This window comes from Diadema setosum, chromosome 1 (genome assembly GCF_964275005.1).
Source record: "Diadema setosum chromosome 1, eeDiaSeto1, whole genome shotgun sequence".
In the NCBI taxonomy this organism is placed as follows: Eukaryota; Metazoa; Echinodermata; class Echinoidea; order Diadematoida; family Diadematidae; genus Diadema; species Diadema setosum.
The window spans coordinates 9,092,807-9,106,785 of record NC_092685.1 but is presented as its reverse complement, the minus strand read 5'-3'; the positions used below and the strand labels follow the sequence as shown (position 1 = coordinate 9,106,785).

At 36.4% G+C, this 13,979-nt stretch overlaps 1 protein-coding gene across 2 annotated transcripts in view; it reads right to left on the bottom strand.

Annotated features, from left to right (window-relative positions):
* LOC140233940 (uncharacterized) overlaps positions 1 to 13,979 on the bottom strand; it is a 142,230-nt gene that overhangs the window by 66,159 nt on the left and 62,092 nt on the right. The window contains exon 1 of one of the 2 annotated variants that reach the window (XM_072314044.1): positions 561 to 666. The exons of the other annotated variant lie outside the window; for it this stretch is intronic. The gene's annotated coding sequence lies outside the window, so the exon portion shown is untranslated. Of the gene's footprint in view, positions 1 to 560; positions 667 to 13,979 lie in introns of those variants that run through there. 2 annotated transcript variants of the gene reach the window in all.

The following is a 13,979-nucleotide window of genomic DNA, read 5'->3' as shown; positions in this document are numbered from 1 at the left end:
TCTTTTTATTTATTCTTTTTGCTTCATTTATCTGCTTTCGTGATACCTTTTTCCCTTCTAGCAGGTAAAGGGAAATGATATGTGGATAAAGAGCCTAATGTGGCGTAGGTGACTTTGGTTTTCTGCCAGTGACCGCAAAGGTGGTATCGTCATGAGCAACCTTCTGGAGTTAAACAGTTTGGTTGCCGAAAAAGACAGCTATGGTCCAGTTGGCTCTTGTGGTGTAACACACACTTTGTTTAACTATACGTGTGTGTTTGTAAATGCTGCTACTTGTCAACACAAACAAACAACACGCACACTCACTGTAGAAAAAAAAAATCATATTAACGTTTTGTATCGTTTGGCATGAAAAAATCCTACCAAAGAGCTTTCACACACGGTCGTGCGGGATATAAGCTAGCTCTGTCATACGAATTCGTCTTCATGAACGCGAAATACCATACATGGCCTCACCCTAATAATCCGTTGAAACTTTTTCGAAGCTGTACAGGGTTCAAGGGACCCGTTTCAATTCATCTGAGTTCGAAAACAAACGAAGAAAATAATGAGTTACTTACGGAAAATTTTATCCGTCGCCATGTCCAGTCGTCGTTCAAAATAAATCAAATTCCACAAATACCGATTACGCAATCTCCCCGACACATCTATGCACATTCTCCAATTTGGCATGACATTATCACGTTTGATAAATGCATGGGTGTGTTTGTCAAAACTCTCCTAAACGACATTCCTTCCACTGCTTTTCTATTTCGATACCAGTAAGAATGATGACAATCACATGACTACCGATATGCTCCGACATTACTTTATCGGCGTGGTTTCAGATTTCGCTTTGCTTCTATTTCTGAATATAAAAGTAATCTTCTGCCAACTGAAAATGGCGCCGACAGTAACATAACATTATATTTATTATCATTCCAAAAGGATGGTACTTTTATAATGCCTACGGCAGAATTTGCGTGCACGCACTTTTCAAGAGTCGCCCTCTCATGCGTTGCCTTGGAACGCAGAAAGGATGTTGTTTTGAAGAAGTCGTGTTAGAATATAGGTTAGGACACAAGGTCAAGGAGACTAGATGAATGCCCAACCGATTTTGAAGCTGATGAATTCAGACCTAAGCAATAACAATCATAATCGTGCTTGAGGTAATTCTGTACGACTTTCTGGTTACCAACGTTTTCTGAGTGAGATGACAATATTTACAAGCACACAGATGCACTACTAGAAATATTATATTCATTCGTAAGCATGTTTTGTATTATACTTTATGACTTGTATTTCTTACAAATTGTTATACAGGTGCACGATATGATTTGTCAAATGTAAACTTCTATCATGTACTACCTTTCGTCGGATAGATATAAAGTATGGTTGAATTGAAATGAACTGCATTGAATTAAACTGTACTTAATATTCACCACAACACCGTAGATTACACATGTACTGTGATCAATGGGCGTGGATTAGTGAGACAGATGAAGTCAACCAGCGTCATTTTGGACTACAGCGGGCCAACAGCTCACATACCTCATATCAGCTACGCGAAACCTCCAATCACAACCTGTTTACAACAACTTTTGAGGATTCATAAAGACAACTATTTGAAGAATGTCACGGATCGGTTAAAAATACATATAAATGAAACCCATAGTGCTTTGACTCTATATTAGGATTAATGTATACTTCATTATCTGATTTAATCTACTTTTGGTTCGACGCCTGTTCTTTATGTATAGTCTGCGGACGAGCATGTTAGTTAGCATATTAAGTGCGAGTATGTGATTATTTTGTTTTCACATTAGATAGATTGTAAACACCCCCTCCCCCGGCCTGACTAAAACAAGAAACACGCCCACCTGTATGTGTATGGTTTGATATCCTGTGCAATGAATAACGAACAGACACACATTGGGAGGGATAATCATCTCATGCACCTGTTGTACTGCTTCCAAAACCTATAAAAACACGTTTTTACGCACGTAGAAAACATCAATTGTTTCTAATGATGGCATATCTTACAGAAATCGATCGATATCACTTGAGGGCAATTCGAGACATCGGAAGTCAGTGTCATTGCCACATCACCATGTTCAAGTTGGCACTGATAAATAGAATTAACAGAGACAAGAAGAACAAAGGCGGTTTCTTATAAAATCGGACCCGAGACAAGACACATAATGGAATGTATAACTGGTGTACAACTTCCACGAATGGAATGTATAACAGGTGCACAACTTCCACGAACTTGTGCTGTATCAGTATCAACCACACGCTTATATTAGCTAAACAGATGATGCCGTAAGATTGATGCTGTGCCTTCACAAGTTTCACATTGAACTTTTTACACAAATCTGAACGATTATTTTTTTCTCCAATTAATAAAAAAAAAACAACTATCATTTGCATCATTTGTGTGGTGCGTGTATGTGTGTGTGTGTGTGTGTGTGTCGTAGTGAGTTTTAGAAGCGATTTCTTGACGCTTTAAAGGGACTGTACACTACTGGTTGAGGTGGGGATTCATATTTTGAACATTCCTAAGTGAGATAATGAGAAACCTTTCATGAAATATGAAGGAGCATGCAATTTTAAGAAGGATTCAATGTTTATTTGATGAAAATCGGCTTTCAAATGGCTGAGATATCCAAAAAAGTGATAATAATAAAAGGCGACAAGCCACGCTTTTATTAGGATCTCTTTGTTTCACCTTGTTTTTGGATATCTCAGCCATTTCAAAACCGATTTTCATCAAATAAACTTTTGATACCCCTTAGAATTGCAAGCTCTTTGACATTTCATAGAGTGGTTTCTGAATATCTCGTAAAAAGTTAAAAGCTAAATCCTCACCTAGACCAGAACTGTACACACCCTTTAATGTTTTAACCAAAACATGATTTGTTTTGATAACGTGTTTTGTGCTTAGAGCATAAGTGAGATTTGTGAATTGACGACAAAATCACTTCAGCTAATTTGCGCAGAATATTGTTATTATTTGGTGAAAACCTTCATATCCCATTACTTATCTGATCTAAATTATGGCTCATTTTGATGGAACTTCTACTACCAATCTCTTCAACTGAGTTTACTCCTCTCCTATACAGTCAACTTGAACATGGGATGGACTTGTATCTTGTCAACGGTAATACACCAGGGCTGATGACTGCTGTGTTTGTCTCTACTGGCAACACGGTAACGTGGGTGTTGCACGTACAGTATTCAGCGGTTTTTATTCGGATCTATTTTCATCAACGGGGAAATTTTCCACCAACTTGGGCATGACATCTGACGTCTCGTCTGGGTTGTTGCAGTTAAGATGGGTCTCTTTTAAGGGGCTGCTTTGCTGTTGTTGCCATTGTTATTACCATGATTAACTTTGCAACTAGTATGTACCTACATGCACATGAAATAACTGCCACTGACGCAACGTGTATGTATGAGCCTGGTAAGGGCGATCTACCGTGGATGAGTAACGCACCGCAACATCTGCAACGGAACATCAACTCTGTGCGCTGCACACAATCATATTGATCACGGCGTCACCTTTCACCTTCGTTGTTGTTATAGAATGCTGCATATCCGTAGCAGCTCAATTGTTATATCATACAATTTCAGTCCCCACTCTACCGAGTGCTTGGCGGTCCAATATGTGCTGTCATAACTTAATCAGGTCGATGGACACAAAATCCAATTTAGCTTTCAGCATCATGTGATTACAGAAGATAATACCAAAGGCCCAGTGCATTATTGGCTGGGAAGAAGGAGCTCAAACATGTATGTACATAAACATGGACAGGACGACGTAAACGTTAGACAGGAATTGCTGCATATACTATAGTGTCTTGTCATAACGTATTGACAATGTGGTTGCAGAATAGATAAAGAAAAAGGGCAAAGCCATTATATATTTATAGCCTTGGTATAAAAAGCTCAAAATTGTTCATTTTAAGATATAAATAAACTACATAAAAGATCCTCTTCTTACAGACGCTTCTCCACATTAGAAGTAGCCTATATTCTGATAAAGCTTACCCATTGTTACTGGGTTAGATTTCATTGTTTTATTTAAATAAGCTATTGTATCAACACCACCTCTGTTCAGCGAATTAAGACAAAGAGATTCGAAATGACAGTTTTTCACTGCTGACTTTCGACAGTTTGTGGATATGAACCTAATAAGCATGATTCGCCGTAACATCCGATTTGCTTGGTGTAATAAAACCTCTTTGGAAGGCTATTCAGGCAGACAATAAGCGTTACACATTATGTTCTTCTCATACAAGCAGAGACACACATAACTACACGGATATCAGGTTTGTTAAAGTCGAGAGCGGATGACCAGATCGACACTGAATAATTAAAATCACAGAAATTCGAGAAATTTAGGTTTAGCTCAATTCGTCGCTGAATCCACGAACCGGCACAACCGGCCAAAATCGGGTAAATTTTCGATTTTGAGATTTTTGCATATTATGATAGTATATACCGAGTTCTACAACCTGACAAATTTTTGAACCTCAATCTCGAGTAATTACGTAATAATAACGACTGTGCCACTTCGTGAAAACTCCGACCGGTCCGTCTAGATTTTCACGAAGTGGCACTATCGCGTGCGTACACGCCGGACTTCATCAAAAATCACTGATCTGTCAAACGTCCTCGTACGCGCTCGTCCAAAATGGCTGCGCCCTGAGCAACGGAAAAGAGACAGATGAAATCGGTAAAGTTACATATAGCTCTGTATTGACACTTAAATTATTCGAATTTTCACTTTATTGAATGTAGATTTGTGAATAAGGAATTAGAATATAAAAAGAGTGTAAATGTGTACTCTAACAGGTCACAATGACTTAGTTTGGCTCTGTCCTAGCTTCGTACTGTACGTTTGCAGTCCCACAGCTATTGTTCGGTGTAAGTAAAGAATAGGGAAAGCGGTTCGAACTAGTAGAATCAAATGAACTCGTCTCACATTTGCATCGGGTCTGTAACGCACTAAAATGGTGATATATTGAACAATTCTATTGTTGCCTGTAATACGAGCTCAAGTTTGTAATGCTACGGCCTACTTCTTCCCAGCTAATTTAGCTCTCTTATAGATCCTCTGAACCTTCCAGGAAGTATCTAACGTTACAGTTCTTCTAGATCTAATTGAGATACTAGTAGTTAGGCTCTATCTGTGTTACAGTGTAAAATTATTAATAGTGCTCGTGAATACCGCATGTGCAGGTTACTGTGATGTTATTTCGCTGACTACCCTTGAAGTCTCAATGGAAAAGAAATGATTTAAAGCTACTTATACTAAAATGTAATTGAGGAAGGTCCTCCTCCCACCTCATTGTCTAAATTGAGGTGTTAAGAGCAAAAATAAGGTTCGTTAATGCTCAGTACCTGAATTCACAAATTGTTCTATCATGCTATAGGCCTAAAAGTAAACATTAAAAGCATGTGCCTGGCAAGTAATTTTGCCTTAGTTTGTGGTTTTGCTTGCTTTGATTTTCTACAATCTATATTTCTTTGAAACACAGTTGTTGTTGTTGTTGTTTTTTGTGTTCTTTTTTTTTTGGGGGGGGGGGTATGAGGATTCAGAACTGTGCAAATTATAATATTAGACCAGAGTGATGTTCTCAAACTTCAGATTCTAATAAGCCATTATAATGTAGACCTGAAAAGGAGGTGGGGAAGGGGGCAGGGTGATGTTTTGCAAATTTGTGGCTCATATTAATGATCTTACAGAATTGTTAGTAGTGATGGAGTTTCATGTGACTGACATCTTGCATTCATCTTCCATTCCAAACAGATATTGAGGCATTTGTGTGGACAACGCAACAACTTGCAGACTGGACTGAAATGAGTGATGTTCTTCGATGATGGGCTACTTTACAAAATTGTACTCCGAACCACATTCCTGTAGATTTCTACCATCATCACAAGCTTGAACAACAGCCGTAAGTTACATTACTATCTGACAAGGATTTAGACAAACCAGTGTTTGCTAGTACAGGATGCAGGAATACGACTAATAATTTGACTTTTCACATAATGAAATGATTGTGTATCTTACTCTTTTTTTAAAATTAGAACTGTATTTTGTAGTTTAGATGGACGTGAAGCACAGACATAACATGGAATCCGACATTTTGACATCTAATTACCTGCAGTCATGCTGCATTTTGGTATAAAGGCAATGCTGTCTCTCAATCTGATCTTGATATGGTACCAATATGCATTTCTTCAGTGTCATTTATCTTTCATTACTGTTATAACTGTAGTTTTTTGTTTTGTTTTTTTTTTTTGCTGTGTGTGTGTGTGTGTTTTTTTTTTCTTTTTTTTTTTTTTTTTGGGGGGGGGGGACAATGGAGATGGGGAATGAGCAGCTCTCTGTGCTGATATGAGATGCCATCAACTTTGCAAAAGTCAATGGTACATACTGTATGACAAATACTTGGCAAAGACGATGAAAATGAAAGGTCTCAATATGCATTTAAAGCTTCATTCATATTAATGTTGGGTGTTTTTTTTTTTTTTTTTTTTTTTTGCTTTCTACACTCAGAAGTCAAATGTTGTAAGAATCTGAGACTTTACTTAATACATGGGGTTGACTGTGTCACTGATTTTCACTTGTGATGTTCTGCTTTCTTTATTCTTTGTCTTATTCTTTACTTCAGTTCTGCTCCTGATTCTAGTCAACAATGTGTTCATTCACCATTTCGTCTGGCTTAGCATCCTCTTCTTACTGCACTCAAAGGTTACATTGTGCACTGAGCTAAAGGTGAGCAAGATATAAACGGCAATCAGTGCAACACCTATTCATGTAGTATTCGGTTTTATTTTGTCATAGATATTACTCAGAATATCCAGTGTCATTGGACAATTAGAAGTTATCCTAGTATAGTCTTGTTATGTACATTATCACATTGATTCAAACTTATAATTCAACAGAATTGCATTAGCACTTTTGAGCAAAACACTACCAAAGTGTTGATATGAAAGGAACACTATTGTATAATACTTTTCTCAGGCAAATCAAATATAGTTTTACAGATGTGGAAAATTGTTTAAGTAGTATGTTATGACTGTCTTCTCAAATAATTATCATCATTCCCCTCTGCAATATAGAAGTAACATTGTCTTTGAAAAACAATTGTTCATCTTTGCATAGGGAGAGAAGCTGATGACAACTGTCTACTGGATATGTCGAAGTGGAGAAAGCCAAGAGAAACCAGGAATAGCTTCAAATGACTAGGGTGGCTGAGCTGAACATCTGCACCAAAGTCCAAGCCAGGGATCATTATGGAAGGAGATCATAGCAATATTTCACTACAATCACAGAGTTGCTCGAGACAGCGAACTTTTCACAATGTGTGTGCCTGATGAATGGGCAGTCAGGTTCTGGCAGAACATTATCTCGATATGCTGCGTAATGTCGTATTTAATGACTTTGGGTTGTGGGTGTGCAGAAAGGGGGGGGGGGGTGGGTAGTGTGATTATAAAATATGGCATCATTTTAATAATAGCAATAATAATAATAATAATGATACTACTACTACTAATTATAATAATAATAATAGTGATGGTAATAATGATAATATCAATAATAATAATAATATAAATGATAATAAAAGTAATAATAACAATAATCAACAGTGCTTATGTATAGCACATAGAACATTCTGTGTTATGTCCGTATGTGCTCAAGGATTAAAATGATTACACAAAAACATACAATTGCAAATAACAATAATACCTTGTTTCATGTTTAGACTGTAATGAAGGCATTCCCAAGGCAGACTTAGGTTTGTTAACATTTGTAAATTATTTCAAATTCTGGGGTAGATTATTCCATATGGTAGAGACATGACAAGCAAGTATGTATGTTGTTGCTTTTTTATTCAGCATAACAAATAAGTCCCTGCCTTTCGAACAAAGGTTTCTCTCTGGTGTGTCTCCTATTTAAAGTAGTTCTCTCAAATAGTGTGTATTCAAAAGTTAATATCAACATTTTGTACTAAATATGAATTTTGACTTGAAGCCAGTGGAAGCTTCGTAGAACCACTTAAATTTGTGTTAATATGTTTTTTTTTTTTTTTTTTTTTTTTTTTAATTTGAACACTAGTCTTGCAGCAGAGTTTGGGATAGCTTGTTATCTCTGTATCTGTTTGACTGACAATCCACAAACTAATTAATGATGAAATCAACATGTCAAATGAAGAAACAATGAACTGAACGTACTGCTATGTGTTTATCGATGGAGTCGCACATTTTCCAAATATTGTATGTGAAAGAATCAAGGGGACATTAAGGGACATTAATCCTAAGTACTGTATCTTACACTGTCACTTTATTCACTGGCATTAATCGTGATAACAATCAATCCATGGGTCTCTCCACACAGCTTTGTCACAATGATGCCTTCCTCAATTTCCACTGTAATATGCTTCCATTCTCTTTGGCTTAACAGTGCTTTTCACAACAAAAACTTTATAAGTATCAAAAGCCATATAAAATGTATTTTCTTTTACTTTGTTTTTGAACCAGCTCACCTATCATACTATTCATTTTGCCTCCTTTAGCCAGGCCGCCATTAGGCCAACCCCATTAACGATTCTCAGTATTTTTTTTTTCAATCATGCCTACCCCAGCACCTCGGATACCCACAGCAGATGTAAATTAAATCAGGACTAAGCTTCAAGTCAAGTTGTGCGAGCTAGAAAGGTATTAGGAGACTGCAAGAGGGTTATAAGCAATGGGATGCCTACATTTTCTCTGTTTGCTCTCATTTCGCTTCGAGAATGATTAATAAACTTTGACAGATAATGTTTAATTGGATGATACTTGTACTGCAGTACACAGCCATATTCTTGCAGTCTGTGTCCACATCAGGACTTATAGCATGGCCATCATTACCTTTTTATATTGAATATTGTTGTGGATTTCATTTTTTAAAGGAAAAATGAGAAAATGTAGGTCTGATATGTTAGCAGTGTAATTGTAAACAGGTAGAGTAACATAAAAAAAAAACACAGTCACCTAGTTTCATGGTGTCAATATTATTCACAGAAACATGTGCAGAAATTATATACAGAAATATTTGTGACGTAAAGAACCACAGAAATGTAAAAACATGTAAAATTTGATTGCGTTAACGATTCTGAATGTGGAAAGTGTGATACTCGAAAAGATATCAAAACTGATTAGTTCCGAGTAAATCTATAGTAAAAATATCAGGTAGATATTCATCTGTATGAAATCTTTTTAAAGAACATTACTTGTGTAGATAACTTTGTAAAGTGTTTAACGATATCTTTGTAGTGTTTAAAGAAATGTTTACTTTGAAGAGGTTAGACTTTATTCCTGCAATCAAAATAAATCATACTAAAACAACAGTAAAGTTTAAGAAGTAAAACTTATCATTAATTCGTGTATATGGAATATCCAGTAACTGATTTTGGAGTAAGAAACGAGATTGATATTATGCCGATTTGGAATGAACAAACATGACATTTCTTTCGGCCAGAGAGCTGAAAGCGAACAATTTTTTTGTTTCAAACAGTATTTTATTTCGATTCCATCATCCATCGTTGATTACAATTCAACAATTATAGTTGTGTTGCTTGCTGCGTGACATTTCAAACGTATATCAAAATATTACAAAATAATTCTTAGGACTGTCATTGTGTCAATTTCTGATTATTCTACTATACAATCTCACACAGCAACTGCTTCACAAATATAGTCATCCCCGCAATAATTATAAGATCAATTTTTGATAATGCCTAATGGGTCAGCAATACCATTATGTATGTACAATACACATTACAAAATATATCCATTGACTGCGTCCTGTATACTCATCACAGCAGTAATTATTAGATAATGAAATCAATATTGTTGAGGGGTCAAACAAAAGGCCTGCATACCTATGTATCAGGGGTCAACAAAAAGGCTACATACCTATGCACACACATACATACAAAAGCTTTACAAATCTACATGATCAGTGTCTGTACATAAGCCATACCTATAAAACATTACCCCTTCATCGCTCACCCGTATAACCTCATCAACACTTCCTCCTCTAGATAGGCATACTCCAGGTATACCTCACTCCAGCACAGATGCACACACACACACACACACACACACACACACACACACACACACATACACACACACACGCCCACAAACACCGAACCTGTTCACCAAACAATCAACAACAAAAAAAAAAAAAAAGCACAAAGAGGTAGCAATAGATGCGGAGTCCGAATCACCGTGTCATTAATTGATTCCATTTCCTGCTGTGCAAGGCCAGCGTCCCTCGTTTCATTGCTAATTTCCTTTCTTCTTCTCGACTTTCTAACATTCTTTCTCTAATTTCTCTTATCAATGGGGGCCTGCTCTTTTCCTTCGAAAATACAAATATCATCCATTTTATCAATAATATCAAATGGTTTATGAGTTGCCCTTTTCCGATATCCTGCGTTTTAATACCGACATGAACAGATTGCCAATCTAACTTTTGCATCTGGGGTAAAACAAAAACTTCACTACACAATTTCCAAATCTGATTGACTTCCCTACAATAAAAAAACAAATGTTCATAAGTCTCAACCTCAGAATAACAGAATGTACATTGGTTATCTCCTACAAAACCAAAAGAAAATAACTTAGCTTTTGTATATATTAAACCATACAACATTTTATATTGAAATTCACGCAGCTTACAATCAAGAGTAGACTTCCGAGGTCTTAGAAAAATCAATCTAATATCTATTTCCTCAAAATTATATAAACCCACTAAATTATTATATGCTGATGATGTTCCAATTCCATCCCTCATCAATGCTTTATAAATAAGTTTTGACGTTATATCCTGTATATGATATATTTTATTCTGCAAATAAAATTCAATTTTCAATTGAGTATCCTCCATATTCATTTCTTGTTTTAATGTACCCTTCAATGAGTTTTATAATCGGTTCCGAAAAAGTAGAGATGACTAGTATTTAATTTGATGATAAGAAAAAAATTATTCCTTCATTTTTTGGTCAGAAATGGATATAAGAAATACTAAGCAATATTTTATGTTATAAAGGTAAAGGAATATTATGTAAAGGTACAATGTAATATATTTCTATTTCATTGTGATATGGGTTCCTCGAAATTGTCTTGTTCATTAAAACATATATGTTAATAACGTTAAGATTTCTTTCATTACGGGAAATATAGTTATTTAAAATTATGATTGAATGAACTACTGTCCATCCTCGAGATAATACACAAATCTCATTTTAACAGCTTCTTATTTAGCAGCAGTTTTGCTTATATATTTGTCGTTACGGAATACCATAGTAATGAACTTTTAATTTGGCTGAAAATGAAATGTGGAAATCCGTTTAATGAAATGTACAACTTATGATACTTGAAAACAATACAATTATAGTAATGAATGTAAATATTCAAACGATTATTTTTCCTACATTTCTTTTTTCTTTGCAGTTGTGCACGAATTAAATGTTGAATATGATCTAATAAAAATAAATGTCATTTGTTGAAAAAGGAATGTGTATTTTTTCCTTTAATGAATGATTGAATATAATACAGGACTTGAGAGAGTTTGAAAATGTCATTATTTCTCGAAGAAGACAAGTGTAGAGGATGATGATGATGATGATGATGATGATGATGATTGAAAGAGAAGGAGTGATGGAGAGAAGAGGGGAGTACGAGGAATTTGTGTGAATTCTAATTGGATGTTAATGTACGTCTGCATACCTACTAAAATGAGTCGGGAATTTGTTCATTTTCGTAAGCAAGCAAGTGCATGAAGATCATAAAATATAAAAGGCTGCCTTTCTGTTTAAATGAATATTGAGAATACGTAATGAAAAAGAAGAAAAAAGAAGTAAAGATCTAAACATGAAGCTCCATGATCTAAAAAAGAACAACATAATTACTATTCTACAATACTTTTATCCACGGATATTAGATTAACAATCCCAAGAGCACAGTGCTAGTATTATACTAGAAGAGCTAATTGAAATATAAATTTTCTTAGTGAAATAACCTTAACCAGAAATAAATTTGAAGGCCATGTGCCGTTTCGTGATTTTATTGGGTTCTGTTCGTTATTCCGAAGGTTTGCCATTCCGAAGGTTCGTTATTCCTAAGGTCCGTAATTCCGAAGGTTCGTTATCCAGAAAGTTAGTTATTCCGAAGGTTCGTTAATCCGAAACACACAAATTCCCTATAACTAGACAATCATTAATCCAAAAATGAAGTAGGGTTCAATAATCCGAGCATTTGCGGCGTTATTCCGAAGGTTCGTTAATCCGAAAATGAAATAGGGTTCTCTATTCCGAAGGCTCGTTCATCCGAAAATGAAATAGGGTTCGTCATTTCGAAGGTTTTAATCCGAAATGATAGGGCATAGGGTCCGTAAAGAACCTTCGGAATATCTAGTTTTGTTTCATTTTCGGAATAACGAACCTTCGGAATAACGAACCTTATTTCATTTTCGAATTAATGAACCTTCGGACTAAAGAACCTTCGGAATAACGAGCGGTAATCAATTTATTTTGCCGAGAATCCTGAACGCTATGTGCGGCACAAGCGCAGTGTGCCGGTTCGTGGATTTATTTTGCGGAGAATCCTGAACGCCATGTGCGACACTAAGCGCTGTGTGCCGGTTCGTGGATTTATTTTGCGGAGAATCCTGAACGCTCTGCGCGACACTAAGCGCTGTGTGCCGGTTCGTGGATTTTTTTGGACCTAGTCTGGAGTTTTCACAAAACGACACACAGCTTTATAGCCTTACTGTGTGCAAATTTTACAACACTGGGAGTATTTTTATGAATAGCAAGAAAGAGCAGATTCTTCTCATACGTCACAGTGAAATTTATTGAATAGCAATTCCATTAACATATCTTACTGATAGTTTGAAAAAACAGAAATCTTTAAATGCGATTTACTCGAAATGTACTTCGCGCACCGGCGGTGCGCGTGTGCCGGTTCGTGGATTCAGCGACGAATTGTCCGACTCTCAGATGCGACCTATACATCTGGCCTATACATATGAATCCTTCAAAACAGTGGGTACCGATCAGCTGGCGTGACGACACGCTATGACCACCGACCGATACGGACGGTTACAATGAGTGAATTCGTTCCGGGTCAAGGCCCCGCTTACAAAAGAAGAAGACAAGGAAAAACAATATCATACGTCTATCCCATCAGCAATGCAGATCTATGAAAGCTTGCAAGTGTGCACGTACTGTTGCTATGGCAATAAGCTTATGCGTCATAAATCTAGTTGCATTGTTTATGTCTTGTCTGAGGAAAGGTGGATCGAGAGCGTCTATCTTCCATGAATGAAAAAAGTACTGTTATACAGTTGTACAAACAGGATCCCAATCGCGTTCTACAACATGAATTTGATGACGCAGAAATGTCAAAGTAGATATTGGTATGCTGATAAAAATAAATGTACTTGATTACCTTTCTTTTTTTTTTTACTTTAAAGACACCATAAGAGGTCCATAAACCATTATACACCATGATAGCTTGGCATTTTATCTGTGACGACTACCATAGGGAAAAACACACGACCATGACTGCTTTGTATTATAGAAACATGTGGCTCAATTAGAGCAACGTTAGTTAGAAAGGAAGGATGGGGGTGCGACTAGCCTGAGACTACTAAATGAAGAAAGCTTAATGAGTCGGAGAGTACAGTACTCTTCTCAAGGAAGTATTACACTGGTGAGATCTTTTTAATGACGTACCTTGGGATGACTCATAACGTAGTAACGAGCATCTTTCTCAAATCTGTCTCTTCTCCCATCCCCCTCTCTTTCCCTGCCCTATCTATCTTCCTATCTATGCATCTTCCTGGTCATCTATTTGCCTGTGTTACTATGCCTACATGTATATCTGTGTATCTATCCGTCTGCATGTTAACTTGTCCACCAAACTTGCAGTCTGTT